Raw genomic sequence first — 27,993 nt, 5'->3', positions numbered from 1 at the left:
TGCACTAGACCGAGAAGAGGAAGATGAGCAAGACCCGTTTGCTCAGGTTCTTCTTGGCATCTCTGTTGTAGCATTTCTTCCTCTCAGGTATAGAACAGGATCCTGGAATGGGGGTCTTATGACCTACAGTCAAGCCAGATAGGTCAGGGAATTTCTTTATGACCATCTCTAGACAGAAAGGTGGGGAGAGGTTAGAATAATATTTTTAGGCCTTATAACCCACCGTGGAGAAGAAGGATTCTAGTTTCTATGGGTTGCTCTGGGGGACAAAGCGGGGAAGAGACAGAAGGGCAGGAGGTCAGAGAGAGCTGCTTCTGAGGCTTTCGCTTTGGGGTAGCATTTCCTGAGTCTCGACATCCAGAAAGCCTAAATATTTGCCACCTAGTGTTTTACAGAAGTTTTCCGGCCCCATCAATAGACAATCCACCACAGAGATGCCAATTGCTAAGTGCTGCTTTTCCAGCGAAGCGTCAGACAGCTCATGTTCATCATGGGCTGACCTTTCCTGCCACTTCCAGGCATATTCTTCGGGATTAAATTAGGTAGTGTCACAGTACCTGGCACATAGCTGTTTACTGAGCTTTATGTTTACGAGGTTATTATTGTCAGATATGGCACACTGACTTTTAAAAACAAATTATTACAAAATAAGAGTAACCTGAAAATACTTTATATATATATATCTTGTGTGTGTGCGTGTGTGTGTGTGTGTGTGTGTGTGTGTGTGTGTGTGTGTGTGTGTTTGAGACAGAGTCTGGCTCTGTTGCCCAGGCTGGAGTGCAGTGACGCGATCTTGGCCCCCTGCAATCTCTGCCTCCCAGGCTCAAGCCATCCTCCCACCTCAGTCTCTCCAGTAGCTGGGACTACAGGCGTGCACCACCACATCCGGCTAATTTTTGTATTTTTTGTAGAGATGGGGTCTCACTTTGTTGCCCAGGCTGGTCTCAAACTCCTGAGTTCAAGTGATCCTCCTGCCTCGACCTCCCAAAGTGTGGGGATTATAGGCATGAGCCACTGGGCCCAGCCAGTATTATGTTTTTAAAGTAAATTTTTATTATATTTTAGTAATTTAATAATGTTAACAATTTGCAAAACATTACTGTTGGTGGAACATAGTTTGGGAAGTGCCGTAGGCCCTTGATAGTCAAAACATGCTTGGTGGACCAGTATGGGCATCAACTGGAGCTTGCCCCAGACTACTGGATAAAATCTACCTTTTAACAAGATCTCCAGGTGAGTCATACATACAGTAAAGTTTGAGGAGCACTTCCAGGTACATCTCAAGGATTTTATTTTATTTTATTTTATTTTATGTTTATTTATTTATTTTAGACGGAGTCTCACTTTGTCACCCAGGCTGGAGTGCAGTGGCGCCATCTCGGCTCACTGCAACCTCTGCCTCCGAGGTTCAAATGATTCTCCTGCCTCAGCCTCCCGAGTAGCAGGGAATACTGGTGCATGCCACCACGCCCAGCTAATTTTTGTATTTTTAATAGAGACGGGGGTTTCACCATGTTTGCCAGGCTGGTCTCGAACTCCCAACTTCAGGTGATCCAGCCACCTCAGCCTCCCAAAGTGCTGGCATTACAGGTGTGAGCCACTGCGCCCGGCCTATTTTTAAACATTTTAAAACATGTCTTTGATGCCAGGCACTTTGGGAGGCTGAGGCCGGCAGATCACCTGAGGTCGGCAGTTTGAAACCAGCCTGACCAACATGGAGAAATCCCATCTCTACTAAAAATGCAAAATTAGCCGGACATGGTGGTACATGCCTGTAATCCCAGCTACTCAGGATGCTGAGGCAGGAGAATCACTTAAACCCGGGTAGCGGAGGTTGTGGTGAGCCCAGATCACAACATTGCACTCCAGACTGGGCAACGAAATCTAAACTCTGTCTCAACAACAACAACAACGACAACAACATGTCTTTGGTACACATCTGCATCTATTTCTATGGGCATAACAAAAGGTGAAATTGCAAGGTCATAGGATATATGTGTATGTTCAACTTTATTAGACACCACTAAACAATTTTCCTAAGTGACTATGCCAATTTACACTCTCACAGCAGGGTACGAGAGTTTCAGCTGTTTACCATCGTTTGGTATTGTTGGTATTTTTATTGTTATTTATTTATTTATTTATTTTTTTTTTTGAGACACAGTCTCATTCTGTCCCCCAGGCTGGAGTGCAGTGGCACGATCTCAGCTTACTGCAAGCTCCGCCTCCCGCGTTCACGCCACTCTCCTGCCTCAGCCTCCCAAGTAGCTGGGACTACAGGCAATCGCCACCACGCCCAGCTACTTTTTTATATTTTCAGCAGAGACGGGGTTTCACTGTGTTAGCCAGGATGGTCTCGATCTCCTGACCTCATGTTCCACCCATCTCGGCCTCCCAAAGTGCTGGGATTACAGGCATGAGCCACCGCGCCCGGCCAGCATTTTTATTTTTTATTTTCTTTATTTTTTCGAGGCAAGCATGGTTGTAGAGGGAGACAATATTAATCAGCTTAACAACCCACAACTCTTGGACCAACTGTTAGTCTTTTAAATTTTGGCCATTCTCATGGATGTAGTAGGTATATACACTGTGGTCTTAAATAGCATTTCTTTGCATACTAATGAGCTTAAGAAACTTTTCATGTTTATTGACTTTTCAATGTTGCCTTTTGTAAAGTCTTTCACCTATTTTTTTTTTTTTTTTTTTTGAGACAGGGTCTCATTCTGTCACCCAGGCTAGAGTGCAGTGGTGCAGTCATAGCTTACTGCAGCCTCAAAATCCTGGACTAAAACAATCCTCCCACCTCAGCCTTCCAAGTCGCTAGGACGACAGGTGTGTGCCATCATGCCCAGCTGATTTTATTTTATTTTATTTTTTGAGATGGAGTTTCGCTTTTATTGCCCAGGCTGGAGTGCAATGGCGCGATCTCAGCTCACTGCAACCTCTGCCTCCCGGGTTCAAGCGATTCTCCTGCCTCAGCCTCTCAAGTACCTGGGATTACAGGCATGTGCCACCACACCCAGCGAGCTTTGTATTTTTAGTAGAGATGGGGTTTCTCCATGTTGGTCAGGCTGGTCTCGAACTCCTGACCTCAGGTGATCCGTTCACCTTGGCCTCCCAAAGTGCTGGGATCACAGGCATAAGCCACTGCGCCCGGCCTCTTTTCTGTTCTCTTTTCTTTTCTTTGAGACAAAGTCTCGCTCTGCCGCGCAGGCTGGAGTGCAGTGGCAAAATCTCAGCTCACTGCAACCTCCGCCTCCCAGGTTCAAGCCATTCTCCTGCCTCAGCCTCCTGAGGCAATCTCTGTAGGTAAATTATATAATCTTCCAAAGGCCCTTTTACAACTTGCAGAGAGGAAATCAAGGAGTTGCTAGCAATATGAGAAAAGTTAACACCTTGTCAACTTTTTGTATTTTCAATAGAGATGGGATTTCACCATGTTGGTCAGGCTGGCCTTGAACTCCTGACCTCAGATGATCCGCCTGCCTCAGCCCCCCAAAGTACTGGGACTACAGGCGTGAGCCACTGCATCCAACCATGCCCAGCTGATTTTTAAATTTTTTTTAGAGACAGGGTTCTTGCTATGTTGCCCAGTCTAATTTTGAACTCCTGGCCCCAAGTGATCTTGCTTGGCCTCCCAAAACACTGGGATTACAGGCGTGAGGCACCATGCCTGGCCTGTCAGCCATTTTTTAATTGTGTCATCAATCCTTAGTGCTTTTTGTAGGAGTCCTATATATTTTGGGTCTGAGCTCTTCTGTTACTTTTATTATTATCACTCTTTGGCTTGTCTTTTCACTCTTAGCGGTATATATTGTACATCTTTTCTAGTTTGTTTTCAGTGAGTGGTTTCGGCACCATGCAGTCAACCACTGCCAAAGCAGAACTTGGTCTCCTATTTTAATGACTAAATTTTACTCCAGGCCGGGCTTGGTGGCTCACGCCTGTACTCACAGCACTTTGGGAGGCCGAGGCAGCGGATCACCTGAGGTCAGGAGTTCGAGACCAGCCTGACCACCATGGTGAAACTCCATTTCTACTTTTAAAAATAAAAAAATTTAGCCAGGCATGATGGCCAGCTCCTGTGATCCCAGCTGCTCAGGAGGCTGAGGCAGGAGAATCACTTGAACCGGGAGGCAAAAGGTTACAGTGAGCTGAGATTGCACCACTGCATTCCAGCCTGGGCGACAGAGGGAGACATCGTCCTAAAAACAAAAAAGTGTATTCCAGTAATGCGTGCATCATGATGAAGACCCACCCATCATCAGCAGGAATTAGTTTGAGAAGCTTTTTAAAAAGATAATGAGCTGAGAAAGAATCAGATCCCGGCAAGGTAAGTTTTAATAAATGAAAAGACAGAGGGAAAAGCAAGATCTGGGTGGGTACCTGAGGCCCTCCAGGGCCCTGTACTCTCAGGCAACTATTGGCATTCATGAGAAGAACCAGAATTAAACAAGGATATATGCAAGAAAGCAGCCAGTAAACACATACGATACCAAAATCAGGAGGAAACCACTTGACAGTTTGGCCCAGGGACAAGTCTGATGGTGTGTGTATTTGCATGTCTCTTTGCTCAGCACATTTCTGCCTCATCATAGGGAGAGTTGCACAGGAAGCAATTTGGATTTGGATTTAGATTTCTCATATTGCTAGCAACTCCTCGATTTCCTCTCTGCAAGTTGTAAAGGGCCTTGGGAAGATTATATAATTTACCTACAGATATTGCTCTTTTTACTTTATGGCAGTCTTATAGAAGGAATGATTGTTCCAGTATTCATAACTGATTCAGAGTTTCTTCTAACTTACTGGTTTTTAGCCCTAATTGCATATGAAAGTTGGCTACAGATCTTTTTTTCCTGCCTCCTATCTCCCAGCTACAGATTATATATATGTATACTAACTGAGTTGGTGGGGGTGGGGTGGAGAGGACTGGATATTGGACTGTTTGCAAGTCCTCCTCGTGATCCTCATATGTGGTTAAGGCCAGAGAACCACTGCTGACATTGCAAAGATAAGGTTGTCCACGAGATGGAGATAAAGCCCTTCTCAGTGAAAAATGCTCCACACACTCAAAACCCATTCTCTGACTTTATGTCTACACCAACTCCAATTTATGGTTTCTTCTTTTAAATTTTTTTTTTTTTTTTTTTTTTTTTTTTTTGAGGCAGAGTCTTATTCTGTCACCCAGGCTGGAGTGCAATGGCTTGGTCTCGGCTCACTACAACCTCCTCCTCCCGGGTTCAAGCAATTTTCCTGCCTCAGACTCCCAAGGAGCTGGGACTACAGGGATGTGCCACCACACCCAGATAATTTTTGTATTTTTAGTAAAGATGGGTTTTCACTATGTTGGCCAGGCTGGTCTCGAACTCCTGATCTCATAGTCCACCCGCCTCGGTGTCCCAAAGTGCTGGGATTACAGGCGTGAGCCACCGTGCCCAGCCCTTATTATTATTTTTTTTTTTTAGAGACAAGATCTTGTTCTGTCACCCGGGATGGAGTGCAGTGGTTCCATCATAGCTCACTGCAGCCTGGAACTCCTGGGCTCAAGTGATCCTCCAGGCTCAGCTTCTCGAGTAGCTGGGACTACAGGCACTCACCGCCTTGCCTAATTTTTTATTTTTTGTAGAGGCAAGGTCTCACTATGTTGCCCAGGCTGGTTTTGAACTCCTGTCCTCAAGCCATCCTCCCATCCTGGCCTCCCAAATTGCTGGGATTACAGGCATGAGCCATGGAACCTGGCTGACTCCAATTGATGTAATGTGCCAAGTGGGGACAAACGTGGGAAGGTAGGTAACATTACCTTTGGTACCGCTGCTTGCCAGTCAAAGAAATTTTTGCCACCACAGAGGAAAAGACCAGGAACTAACTTTAAAAATGACAGCCAGGGATGGATATGGTGGCTCATGCCTGAAATCCCAGCACTTTGGGAGACTGAAACAGAAGGATCGCTTGAGCCCAGGAGTTGAAGACCAGCCTGGACAACATAGGCAGACCTCATTTCTACTAAAAGTAAAAGTAAAAACATTAGCCAGGCAAAGTGGCTCTTACCTGTAGTCCCAGCTACTCTGGAGGCTGAGGTGGGAGGATCATTTGAGCCCAGGAGGTGAAGCCTGAAGTGAGCCATGATCATGTCACTGCACTCCAGCCTGGGCAACAGACAGACTGAGATCCTGTTTCTAAATAAATTAATTAATTAAATAAATTAAATAATAAAGTAAAATAAAAATGACAGCTAGGTGTGGTGGCTCATGCCTGTAATACCAGCAACTCAAGAGGCTGAGGCAGGAAGACTGCTTGAGCCCAGGAATTGGAGGTTGCCGTGAGCTATGATCGTGCCTCTGTACTCCAGACTGGACAACAGAGCAATACCCCATCTCATTAAAAAAAAAAAAAAAAGAAAAAGAAAGAAAAAATGACACATGGTTAAAAATATTTCTTATTTGGCCAGGCGTGGTGGCTCACGCCTGTAATCCTAGCACTTTGGGAGGCCGAGGTGGGTAGATCACTTGAGGTCAGGAGTTCGAAACCAGCTTGGCCATCATTGTGAAACCCTGTCTCTATTAAAAATACAAAAATTAACTAGGCGTGGTGGTGCATGCCTGTAATCCCAGCTACTCAGGAGGCTGAGGCAGGAGAATCGCTTGAATCTGGGAGGCAGAGGTTGCAGTGAGCCAAGATTGTGCCACCACACTCCAGCCTGGGTGACCGAGCGAGACTCCATCTCAAAAAAAAAAAAAAAAAAAAAAAAAATCTCTTATTCACCCAGTTACCTGAATTAGCATCTAGAAATATTTTCAATCATTTTCCTAGTTCACTTTGATAAAATAGACCATATAAACTGACACCAAAACTGAAAATGAGAAAGGAGTGTAATATTGTTCATATTTTATGGAGTGGAAATTTTTGAAATGAGATCATTCTGTAAATTATGTAGATAGAAATCAACATCTGCACAAGTAAATTAGTGTAAGATGTGTTGCTCACAGGATCTTAGGAAATATGCAGATGCAATAATGTGGTTTCGATTTTTTTCTTAAGTCTGAAGTACTTGATTGGCACCTCCCAATTATTTCTCCCATCTCACTTGTCTAGCTCTGTCATAGAAGCTGTAAAAGCTACAAACTCCATCTCTCTGTTCCCTTGTAGGGAGAGATGGTCAATGAGATGTAAGTGGAATCACTAAGGAGGGTTTCCCTTCCTGAATAAAATGACAACACCTCAGTACAAGAAATGTCTTTTTCCCTTGTCCCTCCACCCCCGACCTCTTACTACCATCTTCCTGGGGACATGAAACTTAGAAGTGGAGCAGCCACCACTGTCCATGAGATGACAAGTGTGAGGACAAAAGCCAGTGTAACTAACAAGGGCAGAATGGACAGGTGAGAGCAGCCCGGGTCCCTCCTTGACGGCGACTATGGGCAGCTCCTATGCGGATGAGCCTCCCGAGTAGCTGGGACTACAGGGGACTGCCTATCCCTGCACTTGCTATCAAGGGAAAAGCCACTGTTGATCAGGCTTCCTGTTGTTCTCCGATGTTGTTAGGGCAGGAACACTTGGCAGATTTCCTGGTATTTACAGTTAGGCACTTAATAAATGGAGTAATTTATCCCTTACTGACCATCACTGAGAAGTTACTATATTGACATATAGACCATAAATATTTATTTATTTTTATTTTTGCAGGACATCGGAGTTTTATTAATACTCAAATTAGTCTCCTATAAATATATTTATAATGTTGATTTTAGACATTATCCTTTCTAAAGAGACCCTGTGGGCTTTAGACAAAGCTAAGACTTGAGAAGCTCAAGTTCCTTTTTTGTTGTTGTTATTATTTCTGAAAAGCATGTATTAAGTGCCTAATTGTAAATACCAAGAAATCTGCCAAGTGTTCCTGCCCTAACAACATTTTCTGAGCCAAAATGCACAGTTTGGGTTGGGCACAGTGGCTCACACTTATAATTCCAGCACTTTGAGAGGCCAAGGTGGGAAGCCAGGAGTTCAAAACCAGCCTGGGCAACATAGTGAGACCCTGACTCTATATAAAACAAAGAAAAAGAAAACAAAATGCCTAGCTTGACATATCAAATGAATATTTTCAACAGAACTGTGCTAGATAATCCAGACCGTCATGGCTTTGCCTGACACAGCCTATGATTTCTTCAGGGTAAGCACCAGCTCAGGACACGTAGATCACTGCTATGGCCGAACACACAGACAATGACGCAGAAACAATAAACCAAATAGCAACAGACAACAAGGTGTTCGCATCAAGACAAGCCTAATTTGGGCAAGGCATGGTGGTTCACACCTGTAATCCCAGCACTTTGGAAGGCTGAGGTAGTCAGATGGTTTGAGCCCAGAAGGTCAAGACCAGCCTGGGCAACATAGCAAGGCCCTGTCTGTACAAAAAATATAAAAATTAGCCAGGCATGGTGGTGCATGTCTGTTGTCCCAGCTACTTGAGAGGCTGAAATGGGAGGACTGAGTCTGGGAAGTCAAGGCTGCAGTGAGCCATGATCTTGCCACAGCACTGGGAGACAGAGTGAGACCCGGTTTCAAAAATAAATAAATGGGCCGGGCGTGGTGGCTCACGTCTATAATCCCAGCACTTTGGGAGGCCGAGGAGGGCAGATTATGAGGTCAGGCATTCCAGACCAGCCTGGCCAACAAGGTAAAACCCTATCTCTACTAAAAATACAAAAATTAGCCAGGTGTGGTGGTGCATGTCTGTAATCCCAGCTACTCAGGAGGCTGAGGCAGGAGAATCGCTTGAACCTGGGAGGTGGAGGTTGCAGTGAGCTGAGATTGTGCCACTGCACTCCAGCCTGGGTGACAGAGAGAAACTTCATCTCAAAAGAGAAAGAAAGATGAAAGAAAAAGAGAAGGGAAAGAAAAAAGGAAGGAAGGAAGGAAGGAAGGAAGGAAGGAAGGAAGGAAGGAAGGAAGGAAGGGAGGGAGGGAGGGAGGGAGGGAGGGAGGGAGGAAGGAAGGAAGGAAGGAAGGAAGGAAGGAAGGAAGGGGGGGGGAAGGGGAAGGGGAAGGGGAAGTGGAGGAAGAAAGGAAAAAGTGGGAAGAAAGGAAAAATAGGAAAGAAAGGAAAGAGACCTAAGTTGATTTTAAGAGTAAACAACAAGGCATCTAATTGGAAGAAGAACTGGGAATGAGTAAGAGTTCCACATTTTGATTCAGCAGAATGGTAATTTGCTATTCAGAGGTCAGAATATTCAGGATAGTTGCTATTCTGTGGTCTGCTGCAAAAGGATTTAATGGAAGAGGATTTCCGTGAATTCACTGGCTGTTTAAGGAACTGGAGAAAACTGAGTTGGCAAATGGGGAAAAGATATTATAGGCACATGATGTCACCTTGGAAAAGGTCATGAAGGCAAAGGCAGTCCCTCCCTGGAGCACAACATAGGAATGTGTCCCCTGGGGCTGTGTCATATGCCATCCCCGTGAGCAGCGCAGGGGAAGGTGACAGTGCACTTGGATAAGGCAGAGGTGATTGACTAAGAAGTGGGAGGAAGTAAATGACATTAAATGTTGAACTTCATTGGGGTCTGCTCCTACACACTTCTTTCCTGCTTTTATTTTATGACATGCTGTTAACTCTCAACTTTCTTTTTTTTTTTTTGAGATGGAGTTTTGCTCTTGTTGCCGAGGCTGGAGTGCAATGACACAATCTTGGCTCACCCCGCAACCTCCGCCTCCAGGGTTCAAGCTATTCTCCTGCCTCAGCCTCCCGAGTAGGTGGGATTATAGGCATGCACCACCACGCCTGCTAATTTTGTATTTTTAGTAGAGATGTGGTTTCTCCATGTTGGTCAGCCTGGTCTCAAACTCCTGACCTCAGGTGATCACCCACCTCAGCCTCCTGAAGTGCTGGAATTACAGGCGTGAGCCACCGCGCCCGACCTTAACTCTCAACTTTCTATCTCCAAACCTAATCTCTCCCTGAATCTCAAACTGATTTCCAGCTGCCTCCTGGCCATCTCCACCTGGACTTTTGCATAGTCATTTCAAACTCACCATGTCCAAATAGGAACTTCCTTTTTTTTTTTTTTCCTGAGACAGAGTCTTCGCGCTGTCACCCAGGCTGGAGTACAGTGGCTCAATCTCAGCTCACTGCAAACTCTGCCTCCTGGGTTCAAGCGATTCTCATGCCTCAGCCTCCCGAGTAGCTGGGATTACAGGAGCACGCCACCATGCCCAGCTAATTTTTGTATTTTTAGTAGAGACGGGGTTTCACCATGTTAGTCAGGCTGGTCTTGAACTCCTGACCTCATGATCTGCCAGCCTCAGCCTCTCAAAGTGCTGGGATTACAGGCGTGAGCCACTGCGCCTGGCTCCAAAAAGGAACTTCTTAAAGTGTCTTTTCTTTCTGTATGTTCCTTTTCTCAGTCCATTTTTAATTTCTTTTTCCCCAATGTATTGAGGTATAATTGACACAGTCTATATTTGTTGACAACTATTTATCAAGTGCCTACTCTGTGCCACTCACTGTGCTAGGGCTGGGATAGAAGGATGAGCAAGACCACACATGGTTCCACCCCACTGCCTTTTCACTCTAGAGAAGCAGACTGCCACCAAACAAATAAGCCCGGCCCAGCATGGTGGTTCAGGCCTGCACTTTGGGAGGCCAAGGTGAGAGGATTGCTTGAGCCTGGGAGTTTGAGACCAGCCTGGGCGACATAGTGAGATCCTGTTCCTACAAAAAATAAAAAATTACCTGGGTGTGGTGCTCGTGCCTGTAGCCCCAGCTATTTGGGAGGCTGACATGGGAGGATTGCTAGAAGCCAGGAAGTTGAGGCTACAGTAAGCTGCGAAGGTGCCACTGCACTCCAGCCTGGGTGACAGAGCAACACCCTGTCTCAAAACAAATGAACAAAAAAACCCACAATTACATATTTCCATCTATGATGATAAAGGAATGGAAGTGAGTGCCATCCGAGAGCGCAAAAGGGGAACTTGAGATTTAACTAAGTAGAATTTTACCCACCTCAGCACCTATGGTAGAAAACTGGATGTCATTCTTTCCTTTCCCTCTCTTACGGTACACATAAAACCAATCACCTCATCTTGCCTATTTGACCCCCTAAGTATTTCTCAAGCCCACTTCCTATTTCCCTTCTTCATTATTCTAGCTGAGACTGTCACCCTCTTCTACTTGGACCATGCATTACTTTTTGATGCCAGGCTTTGTACGCTTTCGCCTTCTGCTTCACTCTACCACCCCACCATGGCTTTTCATACTGCCTCCAGACAACTTTATTCAAGACCTATATCTGACCATGTGGCTTTCCTGCCTAAAGCCTTTCCCATTTTGTGTTAAAAAGTCAACCTCACTTTTAAATAAATTAATACATTTTATGGGGGAGGAGTATAGTTTTAGGTTTACAGAAAAATTGAACAGAATGTGTACAGAGAGTTTCAGAATACCCACCCCCAGCTTTTTTTTTTTTTTGAGACTGGGTCTTGCCAGGTGAGCCAGGCTGGAGTGCAGTGGAGCTATCTTGGCTCACTGCGACCTCCACCTCCCAGGTTCAAGTGATTCTCCTGTCTCAGTCTCCCAAAGTGCTAGGATTACAGGTGCCCGCCACCATGCCTGGCTAATTTTTGTATTTTTAGTAGAGATGGGGTTTCACTGTATTGGCCAGGCTGGTCTCGAACTCCTGCCCTCAAGTGATCAGCCTGCCTCGGCCTCCCAAAGTGCTGGGATTACAGGCGTGAGGCACCTGGCAATATCCCCTATTATTAATATCTCGCATTAGTGTGGCACATTTGTTACAATTGATAAATCAGTATTGATATATTATTGTTAAATAGACTTCATAGTTTACTTTACAGCTCACTCTTTGTGCCGTTTTTTTTTTTTTTCTATAATTTTACTTTTTTTTTTTTTTTGAGACAGAGTTTTACTCTTGTCATCCAGGCTGGAGTGCAATGGCGCAATCTCGGCTCACTGCAACCTCTGCCTCCAGAGTTCAAGCAATTCTCCTGCCTCACCTTTGCAAGTAGCTGGGATTACAGGTGCCCACCACCATGCCCAGCTAATTTTTGTATTTTTAGTAGAGACGAGGGTTCACCATGTTGGCCAGACTGGTCTCAAACTCCTGCCCATCTCAGCCTCTCAAAGTGCTGGGATTACAGGCGTGAACCACCACACCTGGTTAATTTTCCTCTTTTCAATGTCACCAATTTTGCAGTAATGTTTTTTCTTCTGCTTGTTTTAGAGATGGCATCTCACTATGTTGCCCAGGCTGGAGTGCAGTGGTGCAATCAAACTCCTGGGCTTAAGCCGTCCTTCCACCTCAGCCTCCTGAGTAGCTGGGACTACAGGTGTGCACCACCAGCCTGGCTAATTAAAAAAAACAATTTTTTTTTTTTAAGACAGGGTCCCACCATGTTGCCCAGGCTGGTCTCGAACTCCTGAGCTCACTTGTTTGGATTTTGATTGGGATTGCATTGAGCCTATAGATCAAGTTGGGAAGAAATGACATCTTAACAGTATGAGTCATCCTGTCCATCAATATGAAATATCTCTTCGTTTATTAATATTTAGATCTTCTTGACTTCGTCATCACAGTTTTGTAGCTTTCCTCATGTGTATCTTTTATACATTTGGTATAATCTGTATAATCCAACCATATGTTGTCTATAATAGACTCACTTTGGATACAAAGACACAAGGAAGTTGAGAGCAAAATAATGGAAAAGATACTTCATGCAAATAGTAACCAAAATAGAGATGAGGTGGCTATATTATTATCAGATAAAATAGATTATTGCCAAGCATGGTGGCACGTACCTGTAGTCCCAGCTACGCCGGAGGCTGAGGCAGAAGATCACTTAAGCCCAGGAGTTCGAGGTTGCAGTGCACTGCTCTCCAGTCTGGGCAACACTGTGAGATGCTGTCTCTAAAACAAACAAACAAACAAACATTATAAGTCAAAAAAAGGTTATGAGAGATAACAAAGGATATTACATTTTGATAAAACTAATTTTTTAAGAACATGTGACAATTGTAAACATACACACATCTAATAACTCCAAAATATATGAAGCAAAAGCTGACAGAATCAAAGACAGAAATACAATAATGGAGGAATATATATATATAAATATATATATATAAATATATATATATATATATATATATATATATATATTTTTTTTTTTTTGAGATGGAGTTTCTCTCTTGTTGCCCAGGCTGGAGTGCAATGGAGTGATCTCAGCTCACTGCAACCTCTGCCTCCTGGGTTCAAGTGATTCTCCTGCCTCAGCCTCCCGATAGCTGGGATTACAGGCATGCTCAACCACGCCTGGCTACTTATGTATTTTTAGTAGAGACGGGGTTTCTCCCTGTTGGTCAGGCTGGTCTGCAACTCCCCACCTCAGGCGATCCACCCGTCTCGGCCTCCCAAAGTGCTGGGATTACAGGCGTGAGCCACCACGCCTGGCCTGGAGGAATACATTAAAGGGACTTCTCTGGCTGGGCGCAGTGGCTCAAGCCTGTAATCCCAGCACTTTGGGAGGCCGAGACGGGCGGATCACGAGGTCAGGAGATCGAGACCATCCTGGCTAACATGGTGAAACCCCGTCTCTACTAAAAAAATACAAAAAAACTAGCCAGGCGAGGTGGCGGGCGCCTGTAGTCCCAGCTACTCAGGAGGCTGAGGCAGGAGAATGGCGTGAACCCGGGAGGTGGAGCTTGCAGTGAGCTGAGATCCGGCCACTGCACTCCAGCCTGGGCAACAGAGCAAGACTCCATCCCAAAAAAAAAAAAGGAGTTCTCCAATACAATAAAGAGAGTTCTACAATAATGGTTAGAGACTTCAATAACCCACATTCAATAATGAATAGAACAATCAGACAGAAGAGTAATTAGGAAAGAGAAGACTTGAAAAACCCTATATGCTAGTGAGACCCAACAGATGTATACAGCACATGTACTTAACAAGAGCAGAATACACACTCTTCTCAATGCAAATGGACATTCTCCAAGAGAGACCATATATTAGGCCACAAAACAAATTTTAATAAATTTTAAAAGATTGGGCCAGGTGGGGTGGCTCACATCTGTAATCCCAGCACTTTGGGAGGCCAAGGGAGGTTGAGCTCAGGAGTTTGAGGCTAACCAGGGCAACATAATGAGACCCCATTTCTTTTTATAAAATAAAATAAAAATATTTTATCATATTGTATTATATCATATCATGTTTTCCAATCACAATGAAATGAAACTAGAAATCAATAACAGAAAGAGGTCGGGCACGTTGGTTCACGCCTGTAATCCCAGGACTTTGGGAGGCCAAGGCGGATGGATCACCTGAGGTCAAGAGTCCGAGACCAGCCTGGCCAACATGGTGAAACCCTATCTCTACTAAAAATACAAAAATTAGCTGGGCGTGGTGGTGGGCGCCTATAATCCCAGCTATTTGGGAGGCTGAGGCAGGAGAATCACTTGAACCCAGGAGGCAGAGGTTGTAGTGAGCTGAGATCATGCCACTGCACTCCAGCCTGGGCGACACAGCGAGACTCCGTCTCGAAAACAAAAAAAAAATCAAAGAAGGAAAACTGAAAAGCTAACAAATATGTACAATAACACACGCTGAAACAACCAACAGGTCAAAGAAGAAGTCACAAAGGAAATAAGGACAGATATATAAATAAATGGAGAATGGAACAGAATTGAGATCCCAGAAAGAAACCTTTCTATATATGATCAATTACTTTTTGACAAGGGTGCGAAGACCATTCAGTTTGGGACATACAATCTTTTCAACAAATGTTGATGGGTATCCAAATACCAAGAACGAAGCTGGACCTTTACCTTATACCATATACAAAAATTAACTCAGAATGGACCAAAGACCTAAACTTAATAGCTAAAAGTATAAAACCCTTAAAAGAAAACAAAAGGGAAAATCTTTATGACATTAATTTGGCAATGAGAGCTTGGATATAACATTAAGAGTTCAGGCAACAAAAGAAAAAATAAATTGGACTTCAAATAAAAACCTTTAATTCCAGGCCAGGCGTGGTGGCTCAGGCCTGTAATCCCAACACTTTGGGAGGCTGAGGCGGGTGGATCACCTGAGGTCGGGAGTTCAAGACCAGCCTGACCAACATGGAGAAACACCATCTCTACTAAACATACAAAATTAGCTGGGCATGGGGGTGCATGCCTGTAATCCCAGCTCCTCGGGAGGCTGACGCAGGAGAATCGCTTGAACCCAGGAGACAGAGGTTGCAGTGAGCTGAGATCACGCCATTGCACTCCAGCCTGGGCAATAACAGTGAAAACTCTGTCTAAAAAATAAATTAATAAAAATAAATAAAAACCTTTAGTTCATCATAGGACACTATCAAGACAGTGAACAGACAACTCACAGAATGGGAGAAAATACTTGCAAGCCATATATCTGATAAAGGATTAAAATCCAGAATATATAAAGAACACCATGCCGGGCACAGTGGCTCACACCTGTAATCCCAGCACTTTGGGAGGCTGAGGTGGGTAGATCACTTGAGATCAGGAGTTCGAGACCAGCCTGGCCAACATGGCAAAACCCCATCTCTACTAAAAATACAAAAATTAGCTGGGTGTGGTGGTGGGCGCCTGTAATCCCAGCTACTCAGGAGGCGGAGGCAGGAGAATCACTTGAACCCAGGAGGCGGAGGTTGCGGTGAGCCAAGATCGTGCCACTGCACTCCAGCCTGGGCAACAGAGAAAGACCTTGTCTCAAAAATAAACAAACAAAAATAACAAATATTCACTATAATGTGGAAAAATTGGAACCCTATGCATTGTTATTGGGAATATAAAATGTTGCAGCTACTCTGGAAAACAATTTGGCCATTTCTCATAAAATTAAACATAGCATCACCATATTATCCAGCCAATCCACTCTTAGGTCTATTCCTAAAAGAACTGAAAGCAGGGACTCAAACAGATCCTTGTACGACAATGTTCATAGTGGCATTATTGATAATGGCCAAGAGGTGAATACAACCCAAATGACCTTCAATGGATAAACCAATCAACAAAATGTGGAAATAACCAGAATGGAAACAATGGAATATTATTCAGCTATAAAAAGAAACGAAGTTCTGATACATGCCAAAACATGGATGAATCCTGAAAACATTGTGCGAAATGAAATAAGACACAAAAGGACAAATACTATATGATTCCACTCATATAAGATACCTAGAATAGGCATATTCATGGAGACAGAAAGTAGAATAGAAGTCAGCAGGGACTTGGAGGAAGGAGAATGAGAAGTTAGTGTTCAGTAAGTACAGAGTTTCTGTCTGGAATGATGAATTTCTGGAAATAGTGGTGATAGTTACCAAACATTGTGAATGTACTTAATGAAATACCACTGAATTATATTAATACACTTAAAAATGATTAAAATTATAAATTTTATGTTATGTATACCTCACCAGAATTTTTTTAACTTCCAATTATTTATTCCAAATTTATAGGAGAGCAATTGACTTTTGTATATTAACCTACCTGCAACCTTCTTATAATCACTTTTTGTTGGTTCTTTGGGATTTCTTTATATAAATAATTATGTCATCTGTGAACAAAGACAGTTTTATTTCCTCCTTCCCAATCTGGATGCCTTTTCTTTTCTCATCATATTGTATTAACTAGAACCTCCTGTGCAATGTTGAATAGGAGTAGTGAGAGGAAACATTCTTGTTCCTGATCCAAGGGAGAAAGCATATAGTTTCTCACCATTAATTATGATGTTGGTTGTAGGTTTTTTGCAAATATTCTTGATCAAGTTGAGGATGTTCCCCTCTTAATCAGTTTGCTGCGAGTTTTTATGGTGAATGGATGATTGATTTTGTGAAATACTTTTCCTGCATCTATTGAGCGAAATGCTTTTTCTGCATTGATATGATTTTTCTTTTTTAGTCTATTGATGTAATGGATTAAAGTGACTGGTTTTCCTGTCAAACCAGCCTTGCATACCTGGGATAAATCTCACTTGGTCATAACATGTAATTCTTTTTTTACATTGTTGAATTCTGTTTAAGTTCATATGTGCTGCTATAACAAAATACTTGAGACTGGGTAATTTAAAAGAACAGAAATGTGTTCACAGCTCTGGAGCTAGGTAGTACAAGATTAAGGCACTGGTAGGTTCAGTTTTCTGGTGAGCGCTACTCTCAGCTTCTAGGATGGCATCTCCTCATCCTTCAGAGGGGAAGAACACGGTGTCCTTACATGGCCAAAGGGGCAGAACGGAACAACACTGAAGGCTGCAAAACCCCCACCTCTTAATACTCTTGCATTGGACATTTCCACATGAATTTTGGACAGTAACATTCAAACCATAGCAGATTTCATGTGGTAATATGTTGTCGAGAATTTTTGTATCTCCAATACAAAAGATACAAAAAAGATACATTTTGTACATGGTAGATATATTGGTCTGTAGTTTTCTCCTCCTGTAATATCTTCTGTTTCTGTATTAGAATAATGCTGGTTTCATAGAAATAAGGAAATATTCCCTCCGCTTCTATTTTCTGGAAGAGATTGTAGAGAAGTGGTATTAGTTCTTAGAATTCGCCAGTGAAAAGACTTGGGCTTGATGCTTTCTTTTTTGGAAGATTATTGATTCAATTTTAAAAGTAGATATAGGTCTATTAAAATTACCTTTATCTATTGGTGAGTTTTGGTAGATTATCTCTCTCAAGGAATTGGTCCATTTCATCTAAGTTACCAAATTTGTGGGCATAAATCTTTTTTTTTTTTTGAGACGGAGTCTCCCTCTGTCACCAGACTGGAATGCAGTGGCTCAATCTTGGCTCACTGCAACCTCCACCTCCCAGGTTCAAGCGATTCTCCTGCCTCAGCCTCCAGAGTAGCTAGGACTACAGGTGCATGCCACCATGGCCAGCTGATTTTTGTATTTTTAGTAGAGACGGAGTTTCACCATGTTGGTCAGGATGGTCTCCATCTCCCGACCTCGTGATCCACCCGTCTTGGCCTCCCAAAGTGCTGGGATTACAGGCATGAGCCATCACGCCCAGCCTCTTTTTTTTTTTTTTTTTTTTTTGAGATGGAGTCTAGCTCTATTGCCCAGGCTGGCATGCAGTGGCGCTATCTTGGCTCACTGTAACCTCCGCCTCCTGGGTTCAAGCCATTCTTGTGCCTCAGCCTCCCCAGTAGCTGAGATTACAGGCAACAGTCACCACACCCAGCTAATTTTTTATTTTTAGTAGAGACAGGCTTTCACCATATTGGCCAGGCTGGTCTTGAACTCCTGACCTCAGGTGATCTGCCCACCTTGGCCTCCCAAAGTGCTGGGATTACAGGCGTGAGCCACCACGCCTGGCCGACTTTTTTCTTCTTACATGGCTATCATAGAACCTTTATTAGACTTTTAATGTCTGTGGGTTAGTAGAGATAAACTCTTTTTTATTTCTTAGTAATTTGTGTTTTCTCTTTTTCTTGGCTAGCCAGTTCAGAAGTTTACCAATTTTATTTATTGCTTCAAAGATTTAGCTTTTGGTTTCAGCTTTTATGTTTTGATTTTCTCCATAATTTTCCTCTTTTTAATGTCATCCATTTTTTATCTGTTTTTTTCTTCTGTTTGTTTTAGGTTTATGTAATTCTTCTTTCTCTAGTTTCCTAAGGTGTAAGCTTAGATTTTTTATTTTACATCTTTCTTCTTTTCTAATATATTCATTCAGTACTATAAATTTTCCTCTAGCACTGCTTTTGCTGCATCCCATAAATTTTGATAAGCCACATTTTCATTTTCATTTAGTTCAAAAAATTTTTTTAAATTTATCTTAAGACTTGACTCATGTGTTATTTGGAAGTATGTTGTCTAATGACCAAATGTGGGTTTGCTGCCACCCACAAATTTTGATGAGTCATATTTTCATTTTCATTTAGTTCAAATTTTTTTTAACATTTCTCTTGAGACTTCTTTGGCCCATGTGTTATTTCAGAGTATGTTGTCTAATGACCAAATAATTGGTGGCTTTCCAGCTGTCTTTCTGTTACTGATTTCTAGTTTAATTCCATTGTGATGTGAATATACTTTGTAAGATTTTTACTCTTTCAAATGTGTTAGAAGTGTGTTTTATGCCCCAGAACATAGTCTGTCTTGGAGAATATTTCATCTGAGTTTGAGAAGAGTGTATACTTGCACTTGTTGGATGAAGCAGTCTATACATGTCAACAGGTTCAGCTGATTGATGATGCCCTTCAGCTCAGCTATGTCCTGAGTCCATCAATTACTATTAGATAGGTGTTGAGGTATCCAACTATAACAGTGGATCTGTTTTTTCTTGCAATTCTCTCCTTTGATGGATTCCATATTTTGAGGCTCTGTTGCTAGGTCCCCACATGTTAAAGACTGCTATGTCTTTCTGGAGAATTGACCCCTAGTCATTATGAAATGCCCCTCTTACTCCTGGAAGTTGCGCTTGGCCACTTCGGACTCGGCGTCTGAAGCCTCCTCATGCCGGCATGAAGGAGGTGGACGGCCCCTGGTTTTGTGAGGTTGGCTTACATGAGCTGCTGTTATCCACACAGCAGCAGCCAGGGACTAGTGATGAAGTACTAAGTGTCTGGTCAGAGCTCTGGGCCTTATCTGTCTCCATGTCGACTCCCGAGATCATTTTTGCCTTCCCTTAGTTTGTCGTCGAATCCACCTGGATGAAACCGTTTGCTTTTTCCTGCAAATGCTTCCCATTTTAGCAACGGCCGCTTGCAGTTTGGCCACAGAGTCTAAGCTCTTCCCGGGCAATTCGCATATGGTTTTTTCGTCGTGCAAAAGTCTCTCCTGGGGCTTCCACGGCTCCCGCAGCTCGGCCCAGCTCCGCCTGAGTCCCGGGATCTGGGGCTGAGCCCCCGCCGCGAAAACCTCCGGAGCCCAGGAGATGAGCGGTGGACGCTCGGGCCCGGAGCCCCTCGGCGCCCCGAGCTCGCGCCCCAGCCGCGGACGTTAAGGGTTTTGATCCGTTACCCAGCGGCTGTCGAAAAAGGAGCACGACTGAACTTCCACCGACAATCGTTTAAATACTGCAGGCGAAGGATGGGTTCTTATTGTGAGCACCTACTGAGCTCTATTTAATATTTGGGAGAGGGCCAGGGTAATTTTTGTTGTTTTGGGGGTTAGGTTTTTAAAATTTTTTTTTCTTTTTTCTGTACCAAAAAGTGACTACTTTCTCATTGTGAATCGTGTCCTCCCCCGTCTTTGCCTTCAGGTTCCTTCGGGCAAACCGGCAGCTGAGTCCAGCCTGTGAACTTGAACTTGCTGAAGAAGCTCCCGGCGGCCCCCTGCTGGCCGCCGCCTTTGCCAAAGGGAGAGGCTGGAGTCACCCTGTTGGGCCCCATTTCTGGGGCCGGCACCTGTTGGGCTGCCCGGCCGCGCATACCTGGTCCCACCCGGGGCTCTGCCCACTCCGCTGATGAAGCGGGTAGAAAGGAGGCCGCAGGGACACTCTGAGGGAGCTGTGCCGGGTAGGCACCTCCCAGCTGCTCACCATGGGGTGTAGCACCGAAGCCTGGTTGGGCTGCAAGGAGACCAACTGGGATTCCCGGGCTGGTGGCCGGGGAGACGAGGTAGAGGTGAGAAGCAAGAGCCCAGGAGGCCTCAGGCCCCAGCGCTGTGGGGCTGCCGTTGTCGTTCTGGGTGGAGGTCCGGCCAAACTGGCTTTCGCCCCGAGTGAGGAATTCCTGCTCTTTTTGGTGTTGGTGGAGAGGTCGCTGTTCACAGCAGGGGCGGGGTTCGTCCCCTCCAGGCTAGTAGGGAGCTGGCTGGCCCGTTTCTGTGTTGCTGCCCTTCCGCGCTGTCTCCTGATCCTGTTCAGGCTCTGGGTGGCTCCTCTGAGTCTTCTTAGGCCGTGAAAGATGGGAAAGGCAGGTTGCTGAAACCACCGCTGCTCTGGGCTGGCAGAGACCCTGAGCTGTACCTCCTGGGATGAAAGAGAACCCAGGAGCAGGCAGGTGACCACGCGTCCTCATAGTCCTCAGCAAGTCCTGGATCTCTTCCTGTCTGTAACCCGTGGATACCATGAACTTAGTTTGCAGGGGGTCCTCCCAGTGGGAGAGTGGCTGCATACAGCGCTTAAGTTCCTCACCTTCATGACCCACATTCATCCATGGATCCCTCACACTGTGCTCTGAAGGGCCTCTCTTGCTGCAATTGACAATGAGAAATTTCCTCAGCAAGTTTTCACTCTCCAGGGACATGGAGGAGGGAATGGAATACATCCTGCTCAGTACCTGCTCTCATAGCTCCTTGAGGTTCTGTCCATCAAAAAATAAGGATCCGCTTCCCAGTATATACAGGATAACTCCCAGACTCCATGCATCCACCAGCTCATATCTGTGGCTCTAGAAGAATTCCAGGGCAGCCTAAGGGGACTACCACAAAAGGTACCCAGCTTGCTGTGAAAGGTGAATTTATTCCTGAACCCAACCTCTGATGTTCATGTTAACATGGACAATACACTTCTGGTGACAGCTTGCACAGCAGACACTTTTGGTGGAATTTGCTTCAGGCCTCTTTCCTGCTCTGAGTAGGTATTCACAAACTTCTTGCTAGCATGCTTGGTGATGAGACAGAGATTCCTCACTATCAATCACAGCAAATCCTTCACTATATTGGGGTGATCCGAGCCTTAATGATTCCTACTTTGTGGATGGTGTCTAGAGGCTGGAGGAGATCTGCTGAGTCTCATCAATGAACTTCACAGCTGCTGCTTTCCCAGTCAGGATGTCCTGGACCAACCCCACCTTAGCCAGGTTGTCCTTGACGATGGTCTCAAGGATCCTAGCTGCCAGTAAGGGTCCCTTCTCAGCAGAGATGGCTGAGAGGCCCTGCGGCATGTGGGACTTACTGGTGGGCTTGGAGTCAAGGTGTCCCAGGTCGGCTTAAATTTGGGAAAAGCTGGTGAGAAGCTTGGTCCAAATCACCTGAAAAGAAAATCACATGCATAGTTCACCTGAACAACGGAGCTCTATAATGGAATTAAAGCACAACGCTGGACAAAAATCAAAGTAAGCAAAAGCAACAAACTGAAAAGGAAATGCTGAGTAAAAAAGAACTTAAAAATTTAGAAAAATAAAAGAAAAAAGAATAAGAAGAACCAGTAACCTCAGCCAAGCCAGGGACTTATATATGTACTTGGAATTCCAAAGCAGCGGTTCCTTATGAGGTCATAGGAAGAACTAAGCCTAGTAACAAGGCTGAGGATAATCTATGTGGCTTTCTCATGCTTTGGTCTCAAGAACTCTTTATTCTTAAAGAAAATATATTGAGGACCACAAAGAGGATTTTTTATTGATATGGGTTACAGTTATCAATATTTACCTTATTAGAAATTAAAACCTCTAGGATGCTTCAATGGCCTTTTTTAGTTTGAAAAGATAACAGGCTAGGTGTGGTGGCTCACACCTGTAATTCCAGCACTTTGGGAGGCCGAGGTGGGCAGATCACCTGAGGTCGAGAGTTCGAGAAAAGCTATAAAAATATTTGGCTTTTAAAGAGCCCACAATATCTATACTTAAAATATTTCATTTTTTCTTTAAACTCTTAAGTGATTGGTCTCAAAATGATGCCACAACTTAGCTGGCATTATGATAGTGTACAAGTATGTTCTGTTGTGTAAGACACAATAAGGTTCATTATTACCATCTATGACACTGAGGGGAAGATAGCTTTCATCATCTTTTTTTCTTTTTTTTTTTTTGAGATGGAGTCTTGCTCTGTCACCCAGGCTGGAGTGCAGTGACCGGATCTCAGCTCACTGCAAGCTCTGCCTCCCGGGTTCACGCCATTCTCCTGCCTCAGCCTCCCAAGTAGCTGGGACTACAGGCGCCCGCCACCTCGCCTGGCTAGTTTTTTTTGTATTTTTTAGTAGAGATGGGGTTTCACCGTGTTAGCCAGGATGGTCTCGATCTCCTGACCTCATGATCCGCCTGCCTCGGCCTCCCAAAGTGCTGGGATTACAGGCTTGAGCCACCGCACCTGGCTCATCATCTTTTTTTCATTTAGAGTTTTGCCCAGTTTCATTTGCATAGATTCCCCTCTTCCATGAGCTGCTATGTCAGTCTCAGTATCTTTCAATGTAGAGTTTGCAGCTATGGTTGAGAAAGCACCTTTTCTACTCTTTTTGAAGTGAATAATCCACTGTGCTTGGTGTACCTCTCCTTCAGCATGGGATAGGGACTTCCAGGTACTGGACCCATCACTGGCACCTCAGGGGGAGAACCCAGATGCCCCTACATGATTTTTAAAGATGCTTTATATACATAAAAGTGCACAAATCATCAGCCCACAGCTTGGTGACTGTTCACAAATTGAACTCATCTATTTATCTAGTATACAGGTCAAGACAGATATTACAGCACCCCAAGATCCCACATCCCTTTTCTAGTCACTTTCTCTGCAGTGATAACCCCTCTTCTGTATTTTGACAGCATAGATTCATTTTGCTTGTTTTTGAACTTTACATACATGGATTCATACAGTATTGAATCCTTTGTGTCTGCTTCCTTTAATTTTTTTTTTTTTTTTTTTTTTTAGACAGAGTCTTGTTCTTGTTGCCCAGGCTGGAGTGCAATGGCACGATCTTGGCTCACTGCAACCTCCACCTCCCAGGTTCAAGCAATTCTCCTGCCTTAGCCTCCTGAGTAGCTGGGATTGTAGAGGCCCACCACCATGCCTGGCTGATTTTTGTATTTTTAGTAGAGACAGGGTTTCGCCATGTTGGCCAGGCTGATCTCAAACTCCTGACCTCATGATCTGCCCACCTCAGCCTCCCAAAGTGCTGGAATTACAGGTGTGAACCACCGTGCCCGGCCCTTTGCTCAATATTTTTGTGAGATCCACCCATACTGTTTATTATTCTAAATGCTCATTGTGTGACTGTAACACAATTTGTTAATTTGTTTATTCATTTTACTATGACTGGGCAGTTGGGTAGTTCTCAGTTTTCAGATGTTATAGTGCTGCCATAAACATTCTTGTTCAGGTTTTTGGGGGACATATATATGGCTTTCTGTTGGATATATATAAATATATTAAGTATGTGGCTGAACAACCATTTGATAGTTTATGCTAATAGGGTGACTCATGGTAGGTCCCTTAGGCCAGGTGATATCAGCCTGACCTCCAGAGAGTGGGGTAGGGGCTGGACACTGAGTTCAACCACATGGACAATAAGTCTATCATTCATACCCTATGTAATGAAGCCCCAATAAAAACTCTGGACGCTGAAGCTCAGGTTAGTGTCCCTGATTGGCAGTATTCTATATGTGTTGTCTCACACATCCAAATCAGCAGGGTAATGCATTCTGAGGACCCCAGAGGCTTCACATTTGGAACCCTCTCAGACTCTGCTCTGTGTATCTTTTTCTGTGGCTAATTTTGATCTCTATGCTTTCCCTGAAATAAACTGTAACTGTGAGTATAACACCTTTCAAAGAGTTCTGTGATTCTTTTTAGTGAATTTTTGAACCCGAAGGTTGTTTTGGAAACTTCCTGAACTTGCATTTGGGTCAGAGGTGAGGGAAGTCCTAAAACCATGCCCACTATACTTGTGGGACCCTACCTCCTTGCAGGTGGTATCAGAGGCTTGGGCAAACTTTGCAGACTGGGAGACTGTGCTCTCAAACCTTGAAGTCTGGCTAACTTCAGATAGTGTCAAGACAAATGGCATCCATTAGAACAATGCTGACTCCCGAAATGTGGCTTGGCAAGAGAAAGGATGAGAGGACAGGGAATGAAAGACCTTTGGCTGGGTGCGGTGGCTCACGCCTGTAATCCCAGCACTTTGGGAGGCCGAGGCGGGCGGATCATGAGGTCAGGAGATCGAGACCATCCTGGCTAACACGGTGAAACCCCGTCTCTGCTAAAAATACAAAAAATTAGCCGGGCGTGGTGGCAGGCGCCTGTAGTCCCAGCTACTTGGGAGGCTGAGGCAGGAGAATGGCGTGAACCCGGGAGGCAGAGCTTGCAGTGAGCTGAGATTGTGCCACTGCACTCCAGCCTGGGCGATGAGCAAGACTCCATCTCAAAAAAAAAAGAGCTTTCATTCTGGATAACCATGGAGTCTCTCATAGCATGAAATGGCAGCTTTGTTGTAATCAGTTACTAGAGGTAAAATTGTTTATCTTTTTTTTTTTTTTTTGAGATGGGCTCTCACTGTGTTGCCCAGGCTGGTCTCGAACTCCAAGGCTCAAGCAGTCCTCTTACCTCATCCTCCCAAGTAACTGGGACTATAGGCCTGTGCTGCCATGCACAGAGAGGTAAAAGTTATCAATGGAATTTAGAAATGATGACTCAAATTTACTAAATACACAAGGAAATGCAAAGAAACACATAGCAAAATATACAATTTCTAGTTACATATAATAGCTCAAATAAAATAAGGGAAGCTGGGTGCAGTGGTTCACTTCTGTAATCCCAGCACTTTGGGAGGCCAAGGGGGGGTGGATCACCTGAGGTCAGGAGTTCAAGACCAGCCCGACCAACATAGTGAAACCCCATCTCTACTAAAGATACAAAATTAGCCAGGCATAGTGGCAGGTGCCTTTAATCCCAGCTACTCGGGAGGCTGAGGCAGAAGACTTGCTTGAACCTGGGAGGCAGGGGTTGCAGTGAGCGGAGATCAAGCCATGGCACTTCAGCCTGGGCAACACAGCAAAACTGTCTCAAAAAAACAAAACAAAACAAAACAGGTCTTAATGCAGCACTCTCAGAAGCTGGATGAATGGCTAGGACCCCTACTGGTTCTCCCAACAAGGGCCCAAAACAAATCTGCTTTATCCACCATAGTCTGGAAGAATTTGGAAAGCCTCAAGGCAAAGATAACAATTATAAACCTGAACTTTAATAACCTGGAGTGATGGTCCCAGGTCTAACCAAGATAAGAACTAACAAAAGTATATGGGTCCATGGCCAGGCGTGGTGGCTCACTCTCGTAATCCCAGCACTTTGGGAGGCCAAGGCAGGTGGATCACTTAAGGTCAGGAGTTCGAGAGCAGTCTGGCCAACATGGTAAAACAATATCTCTACTAAAAAAACACAAAAATTAGGGCCGGGCACGGTGGCTCATGCCTGTAATCCCAGCACTTCGGGAGTCCGAGGCGGGCAGATCACCTGAAGTCAGGAGTTTGAGACCATCCAGACCAACATGGAGAAATCCCGTCTCTACTAAAAATACAAAATTAGCCGGGCGTGGTGGCACATGCGGCTGTAATCCCAGGGAGGCTGCGGCAGGACAATTGCTTGAACCCAGCAGGTGGAGGTTGCAGTGAGCCAAGATTGTGCCATTACACTCCAGCCTGGGCAACAAAAGCAAAACTCCATCTCAAAAAAAAAAAAAAAAAAAAAAAAAATTAGTTGGGCATGGTGGCAGGCACCTGTAGTTCCAGCTACTCGGGAGGCTGAGGCAGGAGAATCACTTGAACCCAGAGGCAGAGGTTGTAGTGAGCTGAGATTGTGCCATTACATTCCAGCCTGGGCGACAGAGCGAGGCTCCGTCTAAAAAAAAAACAAAAAACAAAAAACAAAAACAAAAACAGAAAGTATCTGGGTCCCTTGGCCTGACCCCTGCTACAGCCCCAAGGCCATATGCACGTGATGGGTAAAATGGTCAGGGGGTGGCATTTCTGGGGCTCCTTGACATGTAAGCCCTCATGCACTGTGATTCTGAAACCTACTGGTAAAGTCCTAATCAGGGCTAGAGTTAAATTGGGAGGACGTAGGAATATAGGGTTGATCAAGATGAAAGTCTGAATGAAAAGTAGTGTTTGAACTGGCTTTATGGGAAATAGTTGTCTCTCATTTACCTGAACTTTTAATGGGAATGGATATTATATCTGACTGGAGAACACTTCCCCCACCTAGTATTGTAAAACAAGGCATGGAAACCTACCACTGTGCCCATACTGCTTGGATATCCAAATGAGAACCAATAAGATTGCATGAGCCCACAGAGCCCACACATGTTGTTATTTTCAAGCAGTATAGAGTAGAAGCAGACGTGATGGTACGGACAAATTATCTGTACAACAGCCGTGGGTGGAATATAGACCGAAGTTTACGGCAAAAGCCCATGAGCATCAGCCAGTAATGACTGCTGGGTTTTGGACAAAAACATTTCCATAAAGACTAGCTAGTTATTGGGCCCTAATATTTTATGTCCTTCCATCACAGGAGTAGTCAGACTACTACCACTTCAGACTACTCCTCCGACTGAAGGACATCAAGCAGTACTGAAACCTAAAATATCCATGATGTATTGGGTGACACTGGCAAAATGCTTTAATGGGGAAGACGGTGCCCAGAAGTGTGCCATAATAAAATGGAAATGGTTTCTACAGGAACCTGTTACCAGGGATGTGCAAAAAGGTATTCACAAGCAGGAAGCCTCTTTTTCCCTAGGGCTGACCTTAAGACCACCTGAAGACCCTTTAGGTCCTCTTGTCACTTGGGTGGTACCCTAATAACAGCTGTTGATTGACCAAAAAAGAACTATCTGGATGTAGCTCTTGTATGGATGGCAGTTCTAACGCAAATGGACCGCATCCTTGTTTGGAAGGTTGCCACGCCGAAAAAAGTGGAAAGAACTCAGCTCAGTTGGCCGAATTGTATGCTGTCTGCCCCATGTTCAGGGTTTTCCTGACTCAGGAGAGGTGCCAATACCCTGGTCATACGGTCAGTCAGAGTGATATAGGAGTTAAAAAGAAATTACTTAGGCAGATAGTGAGGGTACAGAAGTCCTCGGTAAGGTTTTCCTTTTATGAAAAGCAGCCCCCAAATCATTTTCTTTTCTAACAAAGAGCAGCCAGTAAAATCGAGCTGCAGACATAAAACAAACAAGCTAGAATCTTGCACAGGTGAACGCCAGCAATTTCGCCCATAGGAAAAAATCGCTAACCTGGGACTAGGCATGATCAAAATGGTGGCTCCGTCTTCTCTTCGCAGCCGCCAGTACAGC

The 27,993-nt window shown here is 44.5% G+C and overlaps 1 long non-coding RNA gene across 3 annotated transcripts; it reads right to left on the bottom strand.

The window, feature by feature from the left end:
- Positions 1–37: 37 nt before the first annotated feature.
- LOC107130865 (uncharacterized) lies at positions 38–27,993 on the bottom strand. 3 transcript variants are annotated; one of them, XR_010578035.2, is made up of 4 exons: positions 27,934–27,993; positions 21,886–21,961; positions 12,809–12,917; positions 38–168 (listed from the first exon to the last, which is right to left on the bottom strand). It is a non-coding gene; the product is annotated as an uncharacterized lncRNA (long non-coding RNA). The 3 variants fall into 3 exon arrangements; XR_010578037.2 differs by lacking the exons at positions 21,886–21,961; positions 27,934–27,993 and adding an exon at positions 16,526–16,664; XR_010578036.2 differs by lacking the exons at positions 21,886–21,961; positions 27,934–27,993 and adding an exon at positions 16,214–16,274.

The sequence above is a fragment of the Macaca fascicularis genome, chromosome 9, assembly GCF_037993035.2.
Source record: "Macaca fascicularis isolate 582-1 chromosome 9, T2T-MFA8v1.1".
Lineage (NCBI taxonomy): Eukaryota > Metazoa > Chordata > Mammalia > Primates > Cercopithecidae > Macaca > Macaca fascicularis.
Note: the sequence above shows the minus strand (reverse complement) of the source record. Positions and strands in the feature narration are given on the sequence as shown.